Source organism: Oncorhynchus keta, chromosome 24 (assembly GCF_023373465.1).
Source record: "Oncorhynchus keta strain PuntledgeMale-10-30-2019 chromosome 24, Oket_V2, whole genome shotgun sequence".
NCBI lineage: Eukaryota > Metazoa > Chordata > Actinopteri > Salmoniformes > Salmonidae > Oncorhynchus > Oncorhynchus keta.
Window position 1 is genome coordinate 18,802,435 of NC_068444.1, and position 25,846 is coordinate 18,828,280.

At 43.7% G+C, this 25,846-nt stretch overlaps 1 protein-coding gene across 1 annotated transcript in view; it reads right to left on the reverse strand.

Moving 5' to 3' along the window:
• The window catches only part of LOC118378838 (zinc finger matrin-type protein 4-like), a 146,313-nt gene extending 122,544 nt beyond the window's left edge, over positions 1 to 23,769 (reverse strand). Inside the window, exon 1 of the mRNA XM_052477918.1 lies at positions 23,395 to 23,769. The gene's annotated coding sequence lies outside the window, so the exon portion shown is untranslated. The remainder of the gene's footprint in view (positions 1 to 23,394) is intronic.
• Positions 23,770 to 25,846: the final 2,077 nt, after the last annotated feature.

Consider the following 25,846-nt stretch of genomic DNA (forward strand, 5'->3'; position numbering starts at 1 on the left):
TAAAAAAAAATATGTGACACAGCGGTTGCATTAAGAACCAGTGTATCTTTTTAATTATATGTAGAACATGTATCTTTAGTCAAAGTTTATGATGAGTATTTCTGTTATCTGGCGTAGCTTTCTATAATTTCTCCGGACATTTTGGAGAATTTTCTGAACATGGCGTCAATGTAAACCGAGATTTATGGATATAAAATGCATATTATCAAACAAAACATGAATGTACTGTGTAACATGTCATATGACTGTCATCTGATGAAGATTTTCAAGAGGTTAGTGAATTATTTATTTTTAATTCCTGCTTTTGTGATTGTATCTTTTGTGGTACAAAATGGCTGCGTTTTTTCTTTGTTTTGGTGGTGGTCTAACATAAATATATGCTGTGTTTTCGCCATAAAAAAATTTAAAAATCTGACACACTGGGTAGATGAACAAGGTGTTTATCTTTCATTTGAGGTATTGGACTTGTTAATGTGTGGAGGTTAAATATTTCTAAGAATATTTTTGCATTCCCTGCGCCACCGTTTCAGCTGAACGGGGGGCCTCGCCGCAACAGGTTTTAACACTTCTTTGGTTACTACATGATTCCATATTTCATAGTTTTGATGTCTTCATTATTATTCTACAATGTAGAAAACAGTCCAAATAAAGAAAAACCATTGAATGAAATGGTGTGTCCAAACCTTTGACTGGAACTGTACATCTTTGCACCAGTCTAAGGTCGCTTGCACTCTAAAGCAGCTTCTCATCAAGGATTTGCCTGTATTTCAAATCAAATCAAATGGTATGTCACATGCACCGAATACAACAGTGAAATGCTTACTTACAAGCCCTAACCAACAATGCAGTTAAAAAAATTAAAAATACATTAAAAAAATTGTGAGGCTATATACAGGGTGTAAAAATGGAGCTGTGAGTCTGGAAGCAGGTGCAGGTGAAACATTAAATAAAACAACAAAACCAGGAACGAGACAATTCCATGTGGCTACAAGCCGGTACACAAAAACAATACCAACTGGACATATAGCTTTGCATTCAGACCAAATAGTTACATTTCTATCTCATGTCAGAGTGATCATTGGGTTCTTGATCACCTCCCTGACCAAGGTTGCTCAGTTTGGCCAGATCCAGGCAGAGTCTGGGTAGATACATATTTTTGGAGACCATTGTGCTTGTGGAAACTTTCAAAACTCTAGAAATAGTGTTATACCCTTCTAAAGATATATGCCTCATCACAATTCTATCTAGGAAATCTACAGACGGTTCTTTAGACCTCATGGTATAGTTTCTGCTCTGACTTGCACTGTCAACTGAGGGACCTTATGGTATAGTTTCTGCTCTGACTTGCACTGTCAACTGAGGGACCTTATGGTATAGTTTCTGCTCTTACTTGCACTGTCAACTGGGGGACCTTATGGTATAGTTTCTGCTCTGACTTGCACTGTAAACTGAGGGACCTTATGGTATAGTTTCTGCTCTGACTTGCACTGTAAACTGAGGGACCTTATGGTATAGTTTCTGCTCTGACTTGCACTGTCAACTGGGGGACCTTATGGTATAGTTTCTGCTCTGACTTGCACTGTCAACTGAGGGACCTTATGGTATAGTTTCTGCTCTGACTTGCACTGTCAACTGAGGGACCTTATGGTATAGTTTCTGCTCTGACTTGCACTGTCAACTGAGGGACCTTATGGTATAGTTTCTGCTCTGACTTGCACTGTCAACTGAGGGACCTTATGGTATAGTGTCTGCTCTGACTTGCACTGTCAACTGGGGGACCTTATGGTATAGTTTCTGCTCTGACTTGCACTGTCAACTGAGGGACCTTATGGTATAGTTTCTGCTCTGACTTGCACTGTCAACTGAGGGACCTTATGGTATAGTTTCTGCTCTGACTTGCACTGTCAACTGAGGGACCTTATGGTATAGTTTCTGCTCTGACTTGCACTGTCAACTGAGGGACCTTATGGTATAGTTTCTGCTCTGACTTGCACTGTCAACTGAGGGACCTTATGGTATAGTTTCTGCTCTGACTTGCACTGTCAACTGGGGGACCTTATGGTATAGTTTCTGCTCTGACTTGCACTGTCAACTGAGGGACCTTATGGTATAGTTTCTGCTCTGACTTGCACTGTCAACTGAGGGACCTTATGGTATAGTTTCTGCTCTGACTTGCACTGTAAACTGGGGGACCTTATGGTATAGTGTCTGCTCTGACTTGCACTGTAAACTGAGGGACCTTATGGTATAGTTTCTGCTCTGACTTGCACTGTCAACTGAGGGACCTTATGGTATAGTTTCTGCTCTGACTTGCACTGTCAACTGAGGGACCTTATGGTATAGTTTCTGCTCTGACTTGCACTGTCAACTGAGGGACCTTATGGTATAGTTTCTGCTCTGACTTGCACTGTCAACTGAGGGACCTTATGGTATAGTTTCTGCTCTGACTTGCACTGTCAACTGAGGAACCTTATGGTATAGTTTCTGCTCTGACTTGCACTGTAAACTGAGGGACCTTATGGTATAGTTTCTGCTCTGACTTGCACTGTCAACTGGGGGACCTTATGGTATAGTTTCTGCTCTGACTTGCACTGTAAACTGAGGGACCTTATGGTATAGTTTCTGCTCTGACTTGCACTGTCAACTGGGGGACCTTATGGTATAGTTTCTGCTCTGACTTGCACTGTCAACTGGGGGACCTTATGGTATAGTTTCTGCTCTGACTTGCACTGTAAACTGAGGGACCTTATGGTATAGTTTCTGCTCTGACTTGCACTGTCAACTGAGGGACCTTATGGTATAGTTTCTGCTCTGACTTGCACTGTCAACTGGGGGACCTTATGGTATAGTTTCTGCTCTGACTTGCACTGTAAACTGAGGGACCTTATGGTATAGTTTCTGCTCTGACTTGCACTGTCAACTGGGGGACCTTATGGTATAGTTTCTGCTCTGACTTGCACTGTAAACTGAGGGACCTTATGGTATAGTTTCTGCTCTGACTTGCACTGTCAACTGGGGGACCTTATGGTATAGTTTCTGCTCTGACTTGCACTGTAAACTGAGGGACCTTATGGTATAGTTTCTGCTCTGACTTGCACTGTCAACTGAGGGACCTTATGGTATATTTTCTGCTCTGACTTGCACTGTCAACTGAGGGACCTTATGGTATAGTTTCTGCTCTGACTTGCACTGTCAACTGAGGGACCTTATGGTATAGTTTCTGCTCTGACTTGCACTGTCAACTGAGGGACCTTATGGTATAGTTTCTGCTCTGACTTGCACTGTCAACTGAGGGACCTTATGGTATAGTGTCTGCTCTGACTTGCACTGTCAACTGGGGGACCTTATGGTATAGTTTCTGCTCTGACTTGCACTGTCAACTGAGGGACCTTATGGTATAGTTTCTGCTCTGACTTGCACTGTCAACTGAGGGACCTTATGGTATAGTTTCTGCTCTGACTTGCACTGTCAACTGAGGGACCTTATGGGCGGCAGGTAGCTTAGAGTGTTGAGCCAGTAATCGAATGATCGCTGGTTCGAATACCTGAGCCGACGAGGTAAAATATTTATTGATGTGGCCTTGAGCAAGGCACCTAACCCTACTTTGCACCAGAGGCACTGTACTACTCTGGCTGACCCTGTAAAACAACACATTTCACTGCACCTGTCTGGTGTACGTGACAATAAAGACAATAAATATAGACAGCTGTGTTTCTTTCTAAATCATGTCCAAACAATTGAATTGGTCACAAGTGGACTCCAATGAAGTTGTAGTGACATCTCAAGGGTGATCGAAGGAAACTGGTTGCACATGAGCTCAATTTAGAGTGTCATAGAAAAGAGGTGTAAAAAAATCTGTAAATTAGATATTCATTCAATAAATGTACAAACATTTCTAAAAACATGTTTTCACTCTGCCATTATGGTGTATTGTGCGTAGATGGGTGAGAACAACTATATTTAATCCATTTTGAATTCAGGAAAAATGTGTAATAAGTCAAGGGGTATGAATACTTTCTGAAGGCACTGTATATACCCATTGACGATTCTTGAAGAATATATCTTATATTTAAAATGCCTCGTGGGCCTCCCGGGTGGGAGACACTCTAAATTGAGCTCATGTGCATCCAGTTTCCTTCGATCACCCTTGAGATGTCACTACAACTTGTGCCATCAGAGACTCTGGGTTCGCGCCCAGGCTCTGTCGTAACCGGCCGCGACCGGGAGGTCCGTGGGGCGACGCACAATTGGTCTAGCGCCGTCTGGTTTAGGGAGGGCCTGGCCGGTAGGGATGTCCTTGTCTCATCGCGCACCAGCGACTCCCGTGGCGGGCCAGGCGCAGTGCGCATGACTTTCAACCTTCGTCTCTCCCAAGCCCGTACAGGAGTTGTAGCGATGAGACAAGATAGTAGCTACTAAAACAATTGGATCCCACGAAATTGGGGAGAAAAAGGGGTAAAAAAATCAATTAAATTAAATAAAATGCCTCGTAAGCTTAGCTCAATGGTCGTACCCCATCAGAACCCAAAATATTAGCTTGTTTTACTCCAATGTTTGTAAACATTGTAAATGTAAACAGACACTGCATGTAGCCTAAAGAAACGCTTAAACTATCATTTTGATATCTTGGATGGTCCTTGCATCCATAGCTCTGCCCATTAATTTCTCCAGGCCCATCCCTCAGTGTTTTACCAAAAGAGAGGTGGGGTGTCACTTTGTTAATGTTTCAACTGCGGAATAACCCTTTAAAGAAATCCATTACTAATTGTATGTTATGAATATGGTTACTTTTAAAAACAACTAAGTTGTTTTGCTTATCACCATTTAATGACTGTTTTTTGTAATTGTTAACTTGGAGCTATTTGAAAAAGTTTCAAAACGTGACTGAAAGAAATCTTTGGATACATTTCTATAAAACCGTCCGACAAGTCAACAGAAAGAGAGGTGGCAAAAAAAACAACAACGGTGATGTCACTTCCTCTCAGATCTAGTTACTGTTACACCTACGCCCTGGTTACAATACACACAGCCAATTATTATACGGTGATGTCACTTCCTCTCAGATCTAGTTACTGTTACACTTACGCCCTGGTTACAATACACACAGCCAATTATTATACGGTGATGTCACTTCCTCTCAGATCTAGTTACTGTTACACTTACGCCCTGGTTACAATACACACAGCCAATTATTATACGGTGATGTCACTTCCTCTCAGATCTAGTTACTGTTACACTTACGCCCTGGTTACAATACACACAGCCAATTATTATATGGTGATGTCACTTCCTCTCAGATCTAGTTACTGTTACACTTACGCCCTGGTTACAATACACACAGCCAATTATTATACGGTGATGTCACTTCCTCTCAGATCTAGTTACTGTTACACTTACGCCCTGGTTACAATACACACAGCCAATTATTATACGGTGATGTCACTTCCTCTCAGATCTAGTTACTGTTACACTTACGCCCTGGTTACAATACACACAGCCAATTATTATACGCACGTTATTCACACGTGCACAGACTACACTCATACATGTGGACACACACGTCAAGATCACACTGTGTATCACACTGTGCAAGTTATGAGAATAAAACTCCTTGTTAGCCTTGTGGTTCAGTGTGAGAGCTGCTGGGGTAAAAATAGTTACATCACTGAGAGATAGAGTAATGATGGTGATGGTCATACACACACACACACACACACACAGCATTAGCGCTCTGCTTCTGTTCAAAAGTTCTGTCTGCTCCGTAGGATATGAAAAACACAACTTACAGTTAGTGTGTGTGTGTGTGTGTGTGTGTGTGTGTGTGTGCCCTATTATTAAGATAACAGCGATATTATCACAATAACACATCTATATTGACATACAACGCATTCGGAAAGTATTCAGACCCCATCCCCATTTCCACATTTTGTTACTTTCCCCCACATTAAATTCATGTTTTTCCTCATAAATGTACAGACAATACCCCATAATGCCAAAGTGAAAACAGGTTTTTATAAATGTTTGCCATTGAAGGCGAAGGTTCACCTTCCAACAGGACCACGAACCTAAGCCATGAAAATAGATGTGCAGCAACGCTCCCCATCCAACCTGACAGAGCTTGAGAGGATCTGCAGAGAAAAATGGGAGAGACTCCCTAAACACAGGTGTGCCAAGCTTGTAGCGTCATACCCAAGAAGACTTGAGGCTGTAATCGCTGCCAAAGGTGCTTCAACAAGGTGCTGAGTAAAGGGTCTGAATACTTATGTGAAGGTGATATTTCATTTTTTTTATATACATTTGCAAAAAAATCTAAAAGCCTGTTTTTGCTTCGTGATTATGGGACATTGTGTGTAGATTAATGAGGGGTAAAAAACAATTGAATACATTTTAGAATGGATGTAACGTAACAAAATGTGGAAAAAGTCAAGGGGTCTGAGAACTTTCAGAATGCACTGTTTCAGATAGGAAATACAGTACTACTTCAAATGTACCACTATGCCCTTTACTTATTTTTTATATCAAATATCATAAATCCGTGAAACTCAAGCTTGCAGGTATGGTACCGTGTGTGTGTGTGTGTGTGTGTGTGTGTGTGTGTGTGTGTGTGTGTGTGTGTGTGTGCGTGCGTGTGTGCGTGCGTGCGTGCGTGCGTGCGTGCGTGCGTGTGTCCGTGCGTGCGTGCGTGCGTGCGTGCATGCGTGGATGAGTGTTGTTTTAGTGACAGAGAGATGTAGCACCTTGCTCCCCATTAGCCAGAAAGAAGCAATTAATGTAGATACACAGAGATAAAGGTCACATACACATACACAAATACACACACACACACACACACAAACGCACAAACACACACAAACACACTGCATAAAAGGTCACCCCACGCTGTGTGTGATAGATAGTCAGACAGAAGATGCTGCTTGTTGCCATGGAGCACTCTTAGACAAATGAGAGTGCTGCAGACACATGAACAGTAGGTGGGACACCAGTTAGAGTAATGAGAGCAACAGTATGATAATGACAGCAGACACTTTTCAAGAACAAGATTACTGGCCGGTATGACTGTGTGTGTTAGTGTCTCAGTGTGTGTGTTAGTGTCTCAGTGTGTGTGTTAGTGTCTCAGTGTGTGTGTTAGTGTCTCAGTGTGTGTGTTAGTGTCTCAGTGTGTGTGTTAGTGTCTCAGTGTGTGGGTGGTGTCTCAGTGTGTGTGTTAGTGTCTCAGTGTGTGTGTTAGTGTCTCAGTGTGTGTGTTAGTGTCTCAGTGTGTGTGTTAGTGTCTCAGTGTGTGTGTTAGTGTCTCAGTGTGTGTGTTAGTGTCTCAGTGTGTGTGTTAGTGTCTCAGTGTGTGTGTGGTGTCTCAGTGTGTGTGTTAGTGTCTCAGTGTGTGTGTTAGTGTCTCAGTGTGTGTGTTAGTGTCTCAGTGTGTGTGTTAGTGTCTCAGTGTGTGTGTTAGTGTCTCAGTGTGTGTTAGTGTCTCAGTGTGTGTGTTAGTGTCTCAGTGTGTGTGTTAGTGTCTCAGTGTGTGTGTTAGTGTCTCAGTGTGTGTGTTAGTGTCTCAGTGTGTGTGTTAGTGTCTCAGTGTGTGTGTTAGTGTCTCAGTGTGTGTGGTGTCCCAGTGTGTGTGTTAGTGTCTCAGTGTGTGTGTTAGTGTCCAGTGTGTGTGTTAGTGTCTCAGTGTGTGTGGTGTCCCAGTGTGTGTGTTAGTGTCTCAGTGTGTGTTAGTGTCTCAGTGTGTGTGTGGTGTCCTCAGTGTGTGTGTTAGTGTCTCAGTGTGTGTGTTAGTGTCTCAGTGTGTGTTAGTGTCTCAGTGTGTGTGTTAGTGTCTCAGTGTGTGTGTTAGTGTCTCAGTGTGTGTGTTAGTGTCTCAGTGTGTGTGTTGGTGTCTCAGTGTGTGTGTTAGTGTCTCAGTGTGTGTGTGGTGTCTCAGTGTGTGTGTGGTGTCTCAGTGTGTGTGTGGTGTCTCAGTGTGTGTGTTAGTGTCTCAGTGTGTGTGTTAGTGTCTCAGTGTGCGTGTGGTGTCTCAGTGTGTGTGTTAGTGTCTCAGTGTGTGTGTGGTGTCTCAGTGTGTGTGTGGTGTCTCAGTGTGTGTGTTAGTGTCTCAGTGTGTGTGTGGTGTCCCAGTGTGTGTGTTAGTGTCTCAGTGTGTGTGTTAGTGTCTCAGTGTGTGTGTGGTGTCCAGTGTGTGTGTTAGTGTCTCAGTGTGTGTGTGGTGTCCCAGTGTGTGTGTGGTGTCTCAGTGTGTGTGTTAGTGTCTCAGTGTGTGTGTGGTGTCCAGTGTGTGTGTTAGTGTCTCAGTGGGTGTGTGGTGTCCTCAGTGTGTGTGTGGTGTCCTCAGTGTGTGTGTGGTGTCCCAGTGTGTGTGTGGTGTCCAGTGTGTGTGTGGTGTCTCAGTGTGTGTGTGGTGTCTCAGTGTGTGTGTGGTGTCTCAGTGTGTGTGTGGTGTCTCAGTGTGTGTGTTAGTGTCTCAGTGTGTGTGTTAGTGTCCAGTGTGTGTGTGGTGTCTCAGTGTATGTGTGGTGTCCCAGTGTGTGTGTTAGTGTCTCAGTGTGTGTGTTAGTGTCTCAGTGTGTGTGTGGTGTCCTCAGTGTGTGTGTGGTGTCTCAGTGTGTGTGTTAGTGTCTCAGTGTGTGTGTGGTGTCTCATTGTGTGTGTGGTGTCTCAGTGTGTGTGTTAGTGTCTCAGTGTGTGTGTGGTGTCTCAGTGTGTGTGTGGTGTCTCAGTGTGTGTGTTAGTGTCTCAGTGTGTGTGTTAGTGTCTCAGTGTGTGTCTGGTGTCTCAGTGTGTGTGTGGTGTCTCAGTGTGTGTGTTAGTGTCTCAGTGTGTGTGTGGTGTCTCAGTGTGTGTGTGGTGTCTCAGTGTGTGTGTTAGTGTCTCAGTGTGTGTGGTGTCCCAGTGTGTGTGTGGTGTCTCAGTGTGTGTGTGGTGTCTCAGTGTGTGTGTTAGTGTCTCAGTGTGTGTGTGGTGTCCCAGTGTGTGTGTGGTGTCTCAGTGTGTGTGGTGTCCCAGTGTGTGTGTTAGTGTCTCAGTGTGTGTGTTAGTGTCTCAGTGTGTGAGTGTGGTGTCTCAGTGTGTGTGTGGTGTCTCAGTGTGTGTGTTAGTGTCTCAGTGTGTGTGTTAGTGTCTCAGTGTGTGTGTTAGTGTCTCAGTGTGTGTGTTAGTGTCTCAGTGTGTGTGTTAGTGTCCCAGTGTGTGTGTTAGTGTCTCAGTGTGTGTGTGGTGTCTCAGTGTGTGTGTTAGTGTCTCAGTGTGTGTGTGGTGTCTCAGTGTGTGTGGTGTCCAGTGTGTGTTAGTGTCAGTGTGTGTGGTGTCCCAGTGTGTGTGTGGTGTCTCAGTGTGTGTGGTGTCTCAGTGTGTGTGTGGTGTCCCAGTGTGTGTGGTGTCCCAGTGTGTGTGTGGTGTCCTCAGTGTGTGTGTTAGTGTCTCAGTGTGTGTTAGTGTCTCAGTGTGTGTGTGGTGTCTCAGTGTGTGTGTTAGTGTCTCAGTGTGTGTGTTAGTGTCTCAGTGTGTGTGTGGTGTCCAGTGTGTGTGGTGTCTCAGTGTGTGTGTGGTGTGTGTGTTAGTGTCTCAGTGTGTGTTGTGTCCCAGTGTGTTAGTGTCCCAGTGTGTGTGTGGTGTCTCAGTGTGTGTGGTGTCCAGTGTGTGTTAGTGTCTCAGTGTGTGTGTTAGTGTCTCAGTGTGTGTGGTGTCTCAGTGTGTGTGTTAGTGTCTCAGTGTGTGTGTGGTGTCTCAGTGTGTGTGTGGTGTCTCAGTGTGTGTGTTAGTGTCTCAGTGTGTGTGTTAGTGTCTCAGTGTGTGTGTTAGTGTCTCAGTGTGTGTGTGGTGTGTTAGTGTCTCAGTGTGTGTGTGGTGTCTCAGTGTGTGTGTGGTGTCTCAGTGTGTGTGTTAGTGTCTCAGTGTGTGTGTTAGTGTCTCAGTGTGTGTGTTAGTGTCTCAGTGTGTGTGTTAGTGTCTCAGTGTGTGTGTTAGTGTCTCAGTGTGTGTGTTAGTGTCTCAGTGTGTGTGTTAGTGTCCTCAGTGTGTGTGTTAGTGTCCTCAGTGTGTGTGTTAGTGTCTCAGTGTGTGTGTTAGTGTCTCAGTGTGTGTGTGGTGTGTTAGTGTCCAGTGTGTGTGTGGTGTCTCAGTGTGTGTGTGGTGTCTCAGTGTGTGTGTTAGTGTCCAGTGTGTGTGTTAGTGTCTCAGTGTGTGTGTGTTAGTGTCTCAGTGTGTGTGTTAGTGTCTCAGTGTGTGTGTTAGTGTCTCAGTGTGTGTTAGTGTCTCAGTGTGTGTGTTAGTGTCTCAGTGTGTGTGTTAGTGTCTCAGTGTGTGTGTTAGTGTCCTCAGTGTGTGTGTTAGTGTCTCAGTGTGTGTGTTAGTGTCTCAGTGTGTGTGTTAGTGTCCCAGTGTGTGTGGTGTCCCAGTGTGTTAGTGTCTCAGTGTGTGTGTTAGTGTCTCAGTGTGTGTGTTAGTGTCTCAGTGTGTGTGTGGTGTCTCAGTGTGTGTGTGTCCCAGTGTGTGTGTTAGTGTCCAGTGTGTGTGGTGTCTCAGTGTCCCAGTGTGTGTGTTAGTGTCTCAGTGTGTGTTAGTGTGTGTGTGTTAGTGTCTCAGTGTGTGTGTTAGTGTCCCAGTGTGTGTTAGTGTCTCAGTGTGTGTTGGTGTCTCAGTGTGTGTGTTAGTGTCTCAGTGTGTGTGTGGTGTCTCAGTGTGTGTGTGGTGTCTCAGTGTGTGTGTGGTGTCTCAGTGTGTGTGTTAGTGTCTCAGTGTGTGTGTTAGTGTCTCAGTGTGCGTGTGGTGTCTCAGTGTGTGTGTTAGTGTCTCAGTGTGTGTGTGGTGTCTCAGTGTGTGTGTGGTGTCTCAGTGTGTGTGTTAGTGTCTCAGTGTGTGTGTGGTGTCTCAGTGTGTGTGTTAGTGTCTCAGTGTGTGTGTTAGTGTCTCAGTGTGTGTGTGGTGTCTCAGTGTGTGTGTTAGTGTCTCAGTGTGTGTGTGGTGTCTCAGTGTGTGTGTGGTGTCTCAGTGTGTGTGTTAGTGTCTCAGTGTGTGTGTGGTGTCTCAGTGTGTGTGTTAGTGTCTCAGTGGGTGTGTGGTGTCTCAGTGTGTGTGTGGTGTCTCAGTGTGTGTGTGGTGTCTCAGTGTGTGTGTGGTGTCTCAGTGTGTGTGTGGTGTCTCAGTGTGTGTGTGGTGTCTCAGTGTGTGTGTGGTGTCTCAGTGTGTGTGTGGTGTCTCAGTGTGTGTGTTAGTGTCTCAGTGTGTGTGTTAGTGTCTCAGTGTGTGTGTGGTGTCTCAGTGTATGTGTGGTGTCTCAGTGTGTGTGTTAGTGTCTCAGTGTGTGTGTTAGTGTCTCAGTGTGTGTGTGGTGTCTCAGTGTGTGTGTGGTGTCTCAGTGTGTGTGTTAGTGTCTCAGTGTGTGTGGTGTCTCATTGTGTGTGTGGTGTCTCAGTGTGTGTGTTAGTGTCTCAGTGTGTGTGTGGTGTCTCAGTGTGTGTGTGGTGTCTCAGTGTGTGTGTTAGTGTCTCAGTGTGTGTGTTAGTGTCTCAGTGTGTGTCTGGTGTCTCAGTGTGTGTGTGGTGTCTCAGTGTGTGTGTTAGTGTCTCAGTGTGTGTGTGGTGTCTCAGTGTGTGTGTGGTGTCTCAGTGTGTGTGTTAGTGTCTCAGTGTGTGTGTGGTGTCTCAGTGTGTGTGGTGTCTCAGTGTGTGTGTGGTGTCTCAGTGTGTGTGTTAGTGTCTCAGTGTGTGTGTGGTGTCTCAGTGTGTGTGTGGTGTCTCAGTGTGTGTGTGGTGTCTCAGTGTGTGTGTTAGTGTCTCAGTGTGTGTGTTAGTGTCTCAGTGTGTGAGTGTGGTGTCTCAGTGTGTGTGTGGTGTCTCAGTGTGTGTGTTAGTGTCTCAGTGTGTGTGTTAGTGTCTCAGTGTGTGTGTTAGTGTCTCAGTGTGTGTGTTAGTGTCTCAGTGTGTGTGTTAGTGTCTCAGTGTGTGTGTTAGTGTCTCAGTGTGTGTGTGGTGTCTCAGTGTGTGTGTTAGTGTCTCAGTGTGTGTGTGGTGTCTCAGTGTGTGTGTGGTGTCTCAGTGTGTGTGTTAGTGTCTCAGTGTGTGTGGTGTCTCAGTGTGTGTGTGGTGTCTCAGTGTGTGTGGTGTCTCAGTGTGTGTGTGGTGTCTCAGTGTGTGTGGTGTCTCAGTGTGTGTGTGGTGTCTCAGTGTGTGTGTTAGTGTCTCAGTGTGTGTGTTAGTGTCTCAGTGTGTGTGTGGTGTCTCAGTGTGTGTGTTAGTGTCTCAGTGTGTGTGTTAGTGTCTCAGTGTGTGTGTGGTGTCTCAGTGTGTGTGGTGTCTCAGTGTGTGTGTGGTGTCTCAGTGTGTGTGTTAGTGTCTCAGTGTGTGTGTTGTGTCTCAGTGTGTGTTAGTGTCTCAGTGTGTGTGTGGTGTCTCAGTGTGTGTGTGGTGTCTCAGTGTGTGTGTTAGTGTCTCAGTGTGTGTGTTAGTGTCTCAGTGTGTGTGTGGTGTCTCAGTGTGTGTGTTAGTGTCTCAGTGTGTGTGTGGTGTCTCAGTGTGTGTGTGGTGTCTCAGTGTGTGTGTTAGTGTCTCAGTGTGTGTGTTAGTGTCTCAGTGTGTGTGTTAGTGTCTCAGTGTGTGTGTGGTGTCTCAGTGTGTGTGTGGTGTCTCAGTGTGTGTGTTAGTGTCTCAGTGTGTGTGTTAGTGTCTCAGTGTGTGTGTGGTGTCTCAGTGTGTGTGTTAGTGTCTCAGTGTGTGTGTGGTGTGTTAGTGTCTCAGTGTGTGTGTTAGTGTCTCAGTGTGTGTGTGGTGTCTCAGTGTGTGTGTTAGTGTCTCAGTGTGTGTGTTAGTGTCTCAGTGTGTGTGTTAGTGTCTCAGTGTGTGTGTTAGTGTCTCAGTGTGTGTGTTAGTGTCTCAGTGTGTGTGTTAGTGTCTCAGTGTGTGTGTTGGTGTCTCAGTGTGTGTGTTAGTGTCTCAGTGTGTGTGTTGTCTCAGTGTGTGTGTGGTGTCTCAGTGTGTTAGTGTCTCAGTGTGTGTGGTGTCTCAGTGTGTGTGTGGTGTCTCAGTGTGTGTGTTAGTGTCTCAGTGTGTGTGTTAGTGTCTCAGTGTGTGTGTGGTGTCTCAGTGTGTGTGTTAGTGTCTCAGTGTGTGTGTGGTGTCTCAGTGTGTGTGTGGTGTCTCAGTGTGTGTGTTAGTGTCTCAGTGTGTGTGTTAGTGTCTCAGTGTGTGTGTTAGTGTCTCAGTGTGTGTGTGGTGTCTCAGTGTGTGTGTGATGTCTCAGTGTGTGTGTTAGTGTCTCAGTGTGTGTGTTAGTGTCTCAGTGTGTGTGTGGTGTCTCAGTGTGTGTGTTAGTGTCTCAGTGTGTGTGTGGTGTCTCAGTGTGTGTGTTAGTGTCTCAGTGTGTGTGTTAGTGTCTCAGTGTGTGTGTGGTGTCTCAGTGTGTGTGTGTGGTGTCTCAGTGTGTGTGTTAGTGTCTCAGTGTGTGGGTGGTGTCTCAGTGTGTGTGTTAGTGTCTCAGTGTGTGTGTTAGTGTCTCAGTGTGTGTGTTAGTGTCTCAGTGTGTGTGTTAGTGTCTCAGTGTGTGTGTGGTGTCTCAGTGTGTGTGTGGTGTCTCAGTGCCTGTGTTAGTGTCTCAGTGTGTGTGTTAGTGTCTCAGTGTGTGTGTTAGTGTCTCAGTGTGTGTGTGGTGTCTCAGTGTGTGTGTGGTGTCTCAGTGTGTGTGTTAGTGTCTCAGTGTGTGTGTTAGTGTCTCAGTGTGTGTGTGGTGTCTCAGTGTGTGTGTTAGTGTCTCAGTGTGTGTGTGGTGTCTCAGTGTGTGTGTTAGTGTCTCAGTGTGTGTTAGTGTCTCAGTGTGTGTGTTAGTGGCTCAGTGTGTGTGTTAGTGTCTCAGTGTGTGTGTGGTGTCTCAGTGTGTGTTAGTGTCTCAGTGTGTGTTAGTGTCTCAGTGTGTGTTAGTGTCTCAGTGTGTGTGTTAGTGTCTCAGTGTGTGTTAGTGTCTCAGTGTGTGTTAGTGTCTCAGTGTGTGTGTGGTGTATGTTTTACGGTTATGGCCTGTTATTTTATTTTCATGACGGTCTTCATCCATAATCGCAGATTACACGATTACACAGTAATTGTGCCAGCCCTGTGTGTGTGTGTGTGTGTGTGTGTGTGTGTGTGTGTGTGTGTGTGTGTGTGTGTGTGTGTGTGTGTGTGTGTGCGCGTGTGTGCGTGTGTGTGCGTGTGTGTATGTGTGTGTGTGGCAGACACTTTTCAAATACAAGATCCCTACCCTGATTATACATCTAGGCCACGGTAATTATGCCAGTCGGGTAATCAGATTCTCTCCACAGTCCCTCGCAATCTAACACCTCGGGTGTGTATGTTTGTGTGTGTGTGTGTGTGTGTGTGTGTGTGTGTGTGTGTGTGTGTGTGTGTGTGTGTGTGTGTGTGTGTGTGTGTGTGTGTGTGTGTGTGTGTGTGTGTGTGTGTGTGTGTGTGTGTGTGTGATAATGTATCCTTGGCCCTCTGTGGTTCATCAGTGGAGAGCAGGGATGGCTGTGTAACCCCTCTACTGTCCATCACACCTGACTTACAGCACAGAGGGAGGGAGAAAAGGGGGAGGGAGAGACAGATACATAATGTGCCCGTGGAGAACATGTAATCATGCACAAACCAAGGCCTTTCCTAGACTTGTCTGAGCATTTGAAAGGATAAAATGCATTGATATAATTGGCTTTGGATGAAGAAAGTGGAAGAACAGAGTAAAATTGCGTATGTCTACCCTCTATTGCACTCGTTATCATGCCTGACCAGGTAGAAAATATGCAACTATAGAAAACGGAGGACTCCCCAAGAAGTTTAAAAGGGCAAAAAGGCATATTGACAGAGGTAGAAAAGTAAAGGCACTGGATGATAGACGTGAGGGCATGCTTTACAGTTAACCCCTATCATATTTAATCCCTAACAAGACCCCTATTATACTGTATTCTAGTATTTTCTGTTCTGTTCTTGTTACGCGGGGCGGAGCAGGGGAACTCAAATGCAGACTTATATGAGGATACAAGGACAGGTAACCAATATTTTTATTGAAAAGCAGGAGAGGAGATAGGGTGCAGTCCAAGGGAATATTGGGTGGGTAGTAGGGAATCTGGACTGAGGCTGAGTGCAAGGAGATTAGGAACCGGGTAAGCAGGTCTGGAGCTGAATCCAATGAAGCAGTAGAGCGAAGATCCAGGGCAGAGAAGCAGGACTGAGGAGACGAGGGACTGGAGACAGGTACCAGAGTCAAAGCAAATGGGAATGTAGCGGAGGGGAAAAGCAGCGTGAGGCTAGGGAAAACAGGCACAACAGGGTAACAAAATCTATGCAGGAACAAACAGCTAGAAATGCAGACTAACTGAGTAGAGGCTACAATCTGGCAGAGTGGAAGTGGCAGGGCTGAGTATTTGTACGGTTCTTGATTATGGAACAGCTTGCAGCTGGTAGGAATCTGTTCTGCTTCCAGCACACCTGGTCTCCACTCACACAATCACATACACATAGAGAGAAAGGGATAGAGAGAGAGAGCACTGGGGGAGTGGTGGCAGGTTAGGGAGGTCCAGGATGAAAAGTAGAGGGTGTGGCAGGAGCAGATGTAAGATTTATGTTCTGTTCTATTCTATTCTGTTCTATTCTGTTGCTGTCCTCTCCCCCCTAATTGACTAAGGTGAATTTATCAAATGGGGGTATCAGGGCTGTGAAATACATTCTAACCCTTTTGTTGACAAATAAATAGACTACAAACAATATATACAGTCAGTTTCACCTGTTGGTCAATAGTAGTCAATCGTGTACATCCAGGAGTACGCTCCAGGATAAGACTGCCTTAGGTACCGATCTAGGATCAGTTTCCCCTCCCCAATCCTAACCTTAACCCTTAAACTGGAAAATTCTAACTTCACCAAACACACCCACAGGGCTGGCTCGATACCTCCACAGGCTGCTTGACCTAACACATGTTTGGGTTTATTAAAACCTCTCTAGGATATGTGGGGTGCTAGCGGGAATAAGGGGCAGCATTTTTACTTTGGATGAATAACTTGCCCAGAGTGAACTGCCTCCTACTCTGTCCCAGATGCTAATATATGCATATTATTATTGGTATTGGATAGAAAACACTCTGGAGTTTCTAAAACTGTTTGAATGATGTCTGTGAGTATTTCAGAACTCATATGGCAGTCGAAAACCTGAGAACAATCTAACCAGGAAGTGGGATATCTGAGGTTTGTAGTTTTTCAAAGCTTGGCCTACCGAATACACAGTGTCTATGGAGTCAAGTTGCACTTCCTACGGCGTCCACTAGATGTCAACCGTCTTTAGAAACTGGTTTGAGGATTCTACTATAAAGGAGGGGCTCATGAGACCTGTTTGAGTCAGTGGTCTGGCAGAGTGTCTCAGGCTCGTGACGCGCGCTCCCGACAGAGTTATCTCTTGTTCCAGTGCTTTGCTTCAGTCATAGGAATTCTCCGGTTGGAACCTTATTGATGATTTATGTTAAAAACATCCTAAAGATTGATTCCATACATCGTTTGACTTGTTTCTACAACCTGTAACAGAACTTTTCGAGTTTTTGTCTGGACGAAGTGCTCGCGCCTCATGAAGATGGATTACTGGACTGAACACGCTAACAACAAGTGGCTATTTGGACATAAATGATGGACTTTATGGAACTTTATGGAACATATCAGTCATTTATTTTCGAACTGGGATTCCTGGGAGTGCCTTCTGATGAAGATCATCAAAGGTAAGTGAATATTTAGTGTTATTTCTAACTTCTGTTGACTCCAAAATGGCGGATATTTCTCTGGCTGGATTGGGCTCTGAGCGCCGTTCTCAGATTATGCTTTTTCCGTAAAGTTTTTTGGAAATCTAACACAGCGGTTGCATTAAGGAGAAGTCTATCTTTAAGTATGTGAATAACAGTTGTATCTTTTATCAATGTTTATTATGTATTTCTGCAAAATCACCGGATGTTTTGGAATCAAAACATTACTGCACGTAACGCACCAATGTAAACTGAGATTTTTTAATATAAATATGCACATTATCGAACAAAACATACATGTATTGTGTAACATGATATCCTATGAGTGTCATCTGATGAAGATCATCAAAGGTTAGTGATTAATTTTATCTATATTTCTGCTTTTGTGACTCCTATCTTTGGCTGTAAAAATGGCTGTGTGTTTTTCGCTGTAAAAATGCTTTCGCTGTAAAGCATTTTTGAAATCGGACACGGTGGATAGATTAACAAGATGTTTATCCTTCATTTGCTGTATTGGACTTCTTAATGTGCGAAAGTTACATATTTCAAAAAAATATTTTGGAATTTCGCGCACTGCCTTTTCAGCGGAATAATGTCGAGGGGTTCCGCTAGAAAGATGAACTTCTTGTGAATCCAACCACGGTGTCAGATTTCAAAAATGCTTTACGCTGTAACGGCGTTCTTCGTTTGTTGAAAGAGAGTCGGACCGAAATGCAGCGTGGTTGTTACTCATGATCTTTAATGAAGGAAAACGGAACGATACATGAAATAACTCAATACAAAAACAACAAACGGAACGTGAAACCTATTACAGCCTATCTGGTGAAACTACACAGAGACAGGAACAATCACCCAAGAAATACAAAGCGAAACCAGGCTACCTAAATACGGTTCCCAATCAGAGACAACGAGAATCACCTGACTCTGATTGAGAACCGCCTCAGGCAGCCAAGCCTATACAACACCCCTAATCAGCCGCGATCCCAAATACTACAAACCCCAATACGAACATACAATATAACATAAACCCATGTCACACCCTGGCCTGATCAAATAATTAAAGAAAACACAAAATACTAAGACCAAGGCGTGACATACGCGAAAGCATACCGTACGATTATTTGAGAACATACCCCAGCAGACAAATCATTACAAACAGTAACCAGCCAAGTAGAAGAGTTACACAAGTCAGAAATAGAAATAAAATGATTCACTTACCTTTGATGATCTTCATATGATTGCACTCAGGAGACATTCATTTATTTAAAAAAAATCCTTTTGTTCGATAAAGTCTCTCTTTATATGCGAAAACCTCAGTTTTGTTCACGTGTTTTCTTCTGTAATCCACAGGCTCAAACGCAGTCACAACAGGCAGACAAAAAAATCCAAATTGTATCCGTAAAGTTCATAGAAACATGTCAAACAATGTTTATATTCAAACCTCAGGTTGTTTTTAGCCTAAATAATCGATCATATTTCAACCCGGACAATAACGTCTTCAATATAACAGGTAAACAAGAAAGGTTCTCTCTCGGTCACGCTCATGAAAAAGCTCTATGACACGGCAGGGTCCACTCATTCAGACTGCTCTTACTCCCTCATTTTTCAGAATACAAGCCAATTTCTAAAGAGTGTTGACATCTAGTGGAAGGCATAGGAACAGCAATTTGAGTCCTAAGTCTATGGATACTGTAATGGCATTGAATAGAAAACTACAACAAAAAAATAATCCAACTTCCTGAATGGATTTTTCTCAGGTTTTCACCTGCCAAATCAGTTCTGTTACACTCCCAGACATTATTTTAACAGTTTTGGAAACTTTAGAGTGTTTTCTATACAAATATACTAATTATATGCAAATCCTATCTTCCGGGCCTGAATAGAAGGCAGTTTAATTTGGGAACGCTTTTCATCCAACATTCCAAATGCTGCCCCCTACCCTAGAGAAGTTAAACACCTACATGTTTGTCATTTACCAGACACTTTTATCCAGAGCAATATACAGTTACTGCATTCGTTTTCAGATAGCTAGGTGGGACAACCACATATCACAGTCATAGTAAGTGCATCATTCTTCAATAAAGTAGCTATCAGCAAATTCAGAGCAAGTAAGGGGGGAAAAAAGTCAAGTGGGAGTGTTGTTTACTCCCAAAACCTAGACTAAAGCTATGCTGCTCCACTGAAAGAGTTTTGTCTAGGCTTAATCTGTGTCTGGGAAACCGGCCTCGAAACTAGAGAAGTGCTCAGATTGTTTGCCACAAGAGTAAAAGGTCCGATGCTAAAGTACTGCATGAGAGCAGCTAGTCAGTAACACTAATGTGGACAGCAAAGGAATCGGCATCCCCAAGTTCAGCACCACAATAATAGCGACAGCCAAACTGCAGCCAGGAGAATCCTAACCAGGAGGGCATAAATCAATAAACACAGAAGTGACTGTTGGATCAATTACTTAGGTACCAGTTGGGCGAAAGCAGATTCAAATAGTTGTATTTAAAAAATAAATCACGAAAACAAAACATCACTTTTTTCTCTAATGCTGTTAAAGTGGCTGTCCTTGTGTGAAGCAGCATATCTGTTTGAGTATGTGTGTGTGTGCGTGCGTGTGTGTGTGCGTGCGTGTGTATGTGCGTGTGTGTGTTCCTGCGTGCTTCCAAGCAATTGTGCGTGTGGGACTAGCACTTCAGGTCATGAGAGCTGTGTACACACATTTCTATGAATTTTTGAGCCTCAGGATTTAGCCGGCAGGTGTATCTCTGTATCTCTCCAGATAAAAAGTTGACTCTACAGCTGTTTCAGTAGCTGGCTTAGTGACAGATGCATCTCTCTCCCTCTGTGTGTGTAGTTGCATGCCTGCGTGGCTGTTTAAGTAAGTGTGTGAGCACTGCAGATGCTTAAGCTGGTATCAGACCAACTCGTGGGATCAAATGCAACACGACAGAGAAACCTAACGCAAAAAGGCACATCATACCAGTTTTCATGATTTGTGGTGATCACATTGCGTTTTTACCTGATTGAGTAGGATGCTATTGGAAATTAATGTTGAAAGTTCCATTTATATTTCTGAAACATTAACTGAACATTATGCTGTTGCTGCCTTTCTAGGAGTTTTTCCTAGCCACCGTGCTTCTACTAGAGACAGACCGATTAAGTTTTCATAACAATCGGAAATCGGTATTTTTGGGTGCCAATTTGCCGATTTAAAAAATAAATAAAAAAATATTTTAAAAAAATATGTTTTTGTAATACCTTTATTTAACTAGCAAGTCAGTTAAGAACACATTCTTATTTTCAATGATGGCCTAGGAACGGTGGGTTAACTGCCTTGTTCAGGGGCAGAACGACAGTTTTTCACCTTGTCCGCTCGGGGGGATTCAATCTTGCAACATTACAGTTAACTAGTCCAACGCAATAACGACCTTCCTCTCTCTCATTGCATTCCACAAGAAGTCTGCCTGTTAGGTGAATGCATTAAGCCAAGGTAAGTTGCTAGCTAGCATTAAACTTATCTTATAAAAAACAATCATAATCACTAGTTAACTACACATGGTTGATGAGGCTAAATTGATTTTATTGATGTATTATATTAAGTTAAAATAAGTGTTAATTCAGTATTGTTGTAATTATTATTATTACTTTTTTTTTTTTTTAAATTGGCCGATTAATCGGTATCAGCTTTTTGGTCTTTCAATAATCGTTATCGGCGTTGAAAAATCATATTCGGTCGACCTCTAGCTTCTACACCTGCATTGCTTGCTGTTTGGGGTTTTAGGCTGGGTTTTTGTACAGCACTTTGAGATATCAGCTGATGTAAAAAGGGCTATATAAATACATTTGATTTGATTTGCTTCATATTGTCAAGACCTTTTGATAAATTGCCCAAATCAATAATCAATATGCAGAAACAGTTTGTGATATATTGAAAACAGAAACACAAAATGTAGCCTGCGATCTACACATACATGTTCCACAAGAGCTATCAGATTTGTAGTTGTATTGCAGGCTATTTTTGTTAAATGAGCACCTTATGCGGTCCCTTCGGTAAGTATTCAGACGCCTGGACTTTTTCCACATTACAGCCTTATTCTTAAATGGATTAGATAAAAACAATTCCTAATCTACATACAATACTCCATAATGACAAAATAAAAACAGGGTTTTATTATATTTTGCAAATGTATTGAAAATAAAAAATAGAAATACCTTATTTACATAAATATTCAGACCCTTTGCTATGAGACTCGAAATTAAGCTCAGGTGCATCCTGTTTCCATTGACCATCCTTGAGATGTTTCTACAACTTGATTGGAGTCCACCTGTGGTAAATTCAATTGATTGGACATTATTTGGAAAGACACACACCTGTCTATATAAGGCCCCACAGTTGACAGTGCATGTCAGAGCAAAAAATAAGCCATGAGGTCGGAGAAATTGTCCGTGGAATTAGAAACAGGGTTGTGTCGAGGCACAGATCTGGGTAAGGGTACAAAAAAATACTGCAGCATTGAAGGTCCCCAAGAACACAGTTGCCCGGCAAAACTGAGCAATAGGGGGAGAAGAGCCTTGGTCAGGGAAGTGACCACGAACCTGACAGAGCTCTAAAGTTCCTCTTTGGAAATGGGAGAACTTTCCAGAACGACAACCATCTCTGCAACACTCCACCAATCAGGCCTTTATGGTAGAGTGGCCAGACGGAAACCACTCTTCAGTAAAAGGCATATGACAGCCCGCTTGGAGATTGCCAAAAGGCACTTAAAGACTCTCAGACAATGAGAAACCAGATTCTGTGGTCTGATAAAACAAAGATTGAACTCTTTGGCCTGAATGCCAAGCGTCACATCTGGAGGAAACATGGCACCATCCCTACGGTGAAGCCTGGTGTTGGGATCATGTTGGTGGAATGTTTTTCAGCGGCAGGGACTGGGAGACTAGTCAGGATCGAGGGAAAGATTAATGGAGCAAAGTACAGAGAGATCCTTGATGAAAACCTGCTCCAGAGCGCTAAGGACCTCAGACTGGGGTGAAGGTTCACCTTCCAACAGGACAACGACCCTAAGCATACAGCCAAGACAACATAGGAGTGGCTTCGGGACAAGTCTCTGAATATCCTGGACTTGAACCCGATCGAACATATCTGGAGAGACCTGAAAATAGCTGTGAAGTGACGATCCCAATCCAACCTGACAGAGCTTGAGAGGATCTGCAGAGAAGCATGGGAGAAACTCCCCAAATACAGGTGTGCCAAGCTTGTAGCGTCATACCCAAGACTCGATTCTGTAACCACTGCCAAAGGTGTTTCAAATACTGAGTAAAGGGTCTAAATATTTTTGTAAATGTGATATTTCAGTTTTTATTTTGAATAAATTAGCAAAAATGTCAGAACCTGCTTTTGCTTTGCCATTATGGGGTATTGTGTGTAGATTGCTGAGGGGGGAAAACAATTTAATATATTTTAGAATAAGGCTGTAACCTAACAAAATGTGGGGAAAAAATCAAGAGGTCTGAATGCTTTCCAAAGACACTGTAAACTGCATAAGCATATGCAATTAATCACTCATCTATTTGTGGTTAATCTAGTTTTGTGCCCTGTTGAAACAAACACAACTCAAAAACCACACGGAATCTGGACATCACTGGTTCGATTGCCGATTAAATTTAACTCCACGATTTACGATGGAGTTGAGCATAGTCGGCTTCTGATTAGAGGACAACCTGCATGCAGAACAGCCACCAACATTTTGAAGTGTTGGATTTTGATTGGAGGTTGACAAAATGGAAAGGGAAAAGCAAGATGTAATATTGTTCTGAAATGTTCTGTTTTTTTTTTGCAGTTCCACCTGCAACTGGAAACAGGGGTGTATAAGACACCGGGAAAAAAGTATATATATCGACAACGAAAAAAGTATATCAACGGCTATCACGTGCTAGTTTGCCATTCCGATGGACGTTGAGATCAACTAATAGTGACTTTGCAGCTGCCCTTTCAATTTGCCCTCCCTACTAATAGGTGGGTAAACCCTATCGCACAGTAAAAAGATGGGTAGGCTTGGCTACATGAGTTTAGAAGTGCATCCCCTCTGTATCCCTATATATATCACGGATTTCAACCACACACAATCTGACACAAGATCACTGGGCAACTTCATTCCACCCAGAGAGCAACAGCTCAGCGTTAAATCAAATTGGAGAGTCCATCATCACAATCTCGGTTCTAGATCGGGTGCCAAACTTACTCAACATGTGAGATAGACCTATATAAAACCGCATCACTCATATCTCCAAACATAGGCCCGTGTTGTGATACATGTAATGAATCAAATCCTACTGGTGTCAGTAACATTGATTTCAACTGAAAATAGTCTGCTGCTCGTCAAACAGACACCTGCTGTATGACTAACGGACTGAGCCAAGACCGTCACCACTGTCATAGCCTATGGTGATTTACGGTATTATCATGACCAACAAGCTCACCGATCCAACGTTGTACAAATTCAACAATTCCTAAACCGTAAGCCAATCCAACCAACCACTTACAAATAACTGTTAACATGATGCTAAAAATTACGTAGCCCACTACCTCAGACCCATGGCTGTATATTCTAGTAAATACTATAGGCGAATTAATCAATTGGACTACCATCTGAAACTTTCACTCTCACTCACCTTCTTCCTCCGGTAACGTTAACTTGCCTCCTCGCACAATCGACAGCACCGGTCCCGGACGCTTATCATCCGCCGGGCAGTCTACTCAATTGTGTTCGCTAAATCATCCGTCCAACTTGAATAAACAGTCCTCCCGTTGTCCTGTCAATGTGCTCTCGCCGTTGCTGTGGGTAGCCTATATTTTCCCTGGTTCCATGCGCTCTGGCTGTTGTTCAGTTGTGCGGTTTGATGTTATTCTCCTTTCAAGCGTGCTCTTTCGCTCAGTAGGGAACAGGCAAAACGCTCTGTTGATATCATTCACCGGGTAACCGGAACAGCAGAGGGAGTGGGAGCTCGAGCTAATAGGCTACAGTACAGTGCACCCACACGCGCAGGTATCATCTTACATAAAGTGCTACTCAGAGAGAGAGAGAGAGAGAGAGAGAGAGAGAGAGAGAAAGAGAGAGAGAGAGAGAGAGAGAGAGAGAGAGAGAGAGAGAGAGAGAGAGAGAGAGAGAGAGAAAAAAAAACTATGAAGTGTCATGCCATAGAATGCGCAATGGCAAGCTCTGACACCCCAAGAGTAAAAATGTTTCTATTTATCTAACTACCTACCTATCTGTCAACCTGCATAAAGCTTCAATAAACGTTGGTCATAAATAATTAATTACATTGATAAAAAGCTGCCTATGTGTTATTAATGTTTATGCTGTTAATGTGAGCTCTGTGTCTGTCAAACTTGTTTGAATTTGTCCATGCTCAGGGCACCTTGAGACTGAGCGAGAGAGAAACAACGGGGCAGAGAAAGAGCGGGAGTGAAAGAGAAAGAGAGAGGGTGGGGGGTTGGATTGGGTGAATTATAAAATATAATTTCTAAGCTATTTACATGTGCAATGCCTAATATGTATCTTAATTGTATTATCAGCCAAATGTAGGCGTATAGGTACATGCAGTGATGATTTTCTCATTTAGAAAAAAAAAGAGTTATTGGTCAACAAAAAGAAAATTCTGATCCCAGTGACTCTGAATCACAATCAAATAGAAGAAACATTAAGCACAAATAAAGAATAAAGAATTATAGGAGAGGGGTTGGGCTGACTGAACATTTGTTTTTTCACTGACAGCGAATGTTCAATATGATGGGCTCCAGGGTGGCGCAGCGGTCTAAAGCACTGCATCTCAGTGCTAGAGGTGTCATTACAGACACTCTGGTTCGAATCCAGGTTGTGATAGGGAGTCCCATAGGGAAGCGCACAATGGGCCCAGCAATGTCCAGGATTGGTTGGTGTAGGCCATCATTGTAAATAAGAATTTGTTCTTAACTGACTTGCCTAGTTATTAAACATATATTCCTCCCCTGTCATTTCTACTAAATGTAGTGATAGATTGCCATGCTGTTTCTATAATTTCTCCATACTGTCTTTTCAAACAGTATAGATGTGTATTCTGCTTTGACAATGTGGGACTGTTACATGCTTATAGATTCTTAGAGACACAGTGACAGCAAACCCAAACCCTTACCCTTCTAAGAGGAACGCAGTGACAGCAACCTTCTGAGAGGAACCCAAACACTTCAAAACATAGACAATGAATTTAGAATAACACACGAACAAGAACTCACTTGCAAGGACGGACACATAATCACACACAGACGCAGAGAAGCACACACACACTTGACAATGACAATGAACAGAGATGAGATAGAGGACAATTTATCAAACCACCAGCCAAGGCAGACTGGACGTCTGGAGCCAATACTGGTCTGGAGAAAGAGAGGAAGAGGGAGCAAAAAAGGGGGAGAGAGAGAGAGAGAGAGAGGGGGAAAAGTTATAGAGAGAAAGAGCGAGAGTAGGGGGTAGGAGAGGGAGAGAGGGAGAGGGAAGAAAAAGGGTGCGAGAGAGAGAGGGAGGAAAGGAGGGAGAGAGAGAGGGGGAAAGGGATAGAGAGGAGAGAGAGCTTGAGAGATGGAGAGAGAAAGTCGCGGTGCTACATGAAGTGTCATCCATGCAGAAAACAGACAAGCTTAAGGGGCTTGGCTGCTGTGTGTGAGTGGTGAGTGTGTGTGTATGTGTGTGTATGCGTGCGTGCGTTTGGTTTAACTATCCTTGTGGGGACCAGAAGGGCTCACAAACATAGTATAACAAGGAAAAGTGGGGACATTTCACCAGTCCACTCAAGGAAAAATACTATTTTAGGCTTAGATGTTAGGTTTAGGGAAAGGTTTAGAATTAGGGTTAGGGGTTAGGTTTAGGTACAGGAGTTAGGGGTTAAGGTTAAGTGGGGGTTGATACATTGATACATGCAGTAACACGAAAGCTGATACAACAGAGCACAGGTCCTCACAAGACCAACGGACATGGAACAATAATCAACAAGGACAATGGGGAACAGAGGCCATGTATATACACATGCTAATCAGGGGGAATGGTGTGTGTAATGAGATTAGACAGTCCAGGGTTGGTGGTGATGATCC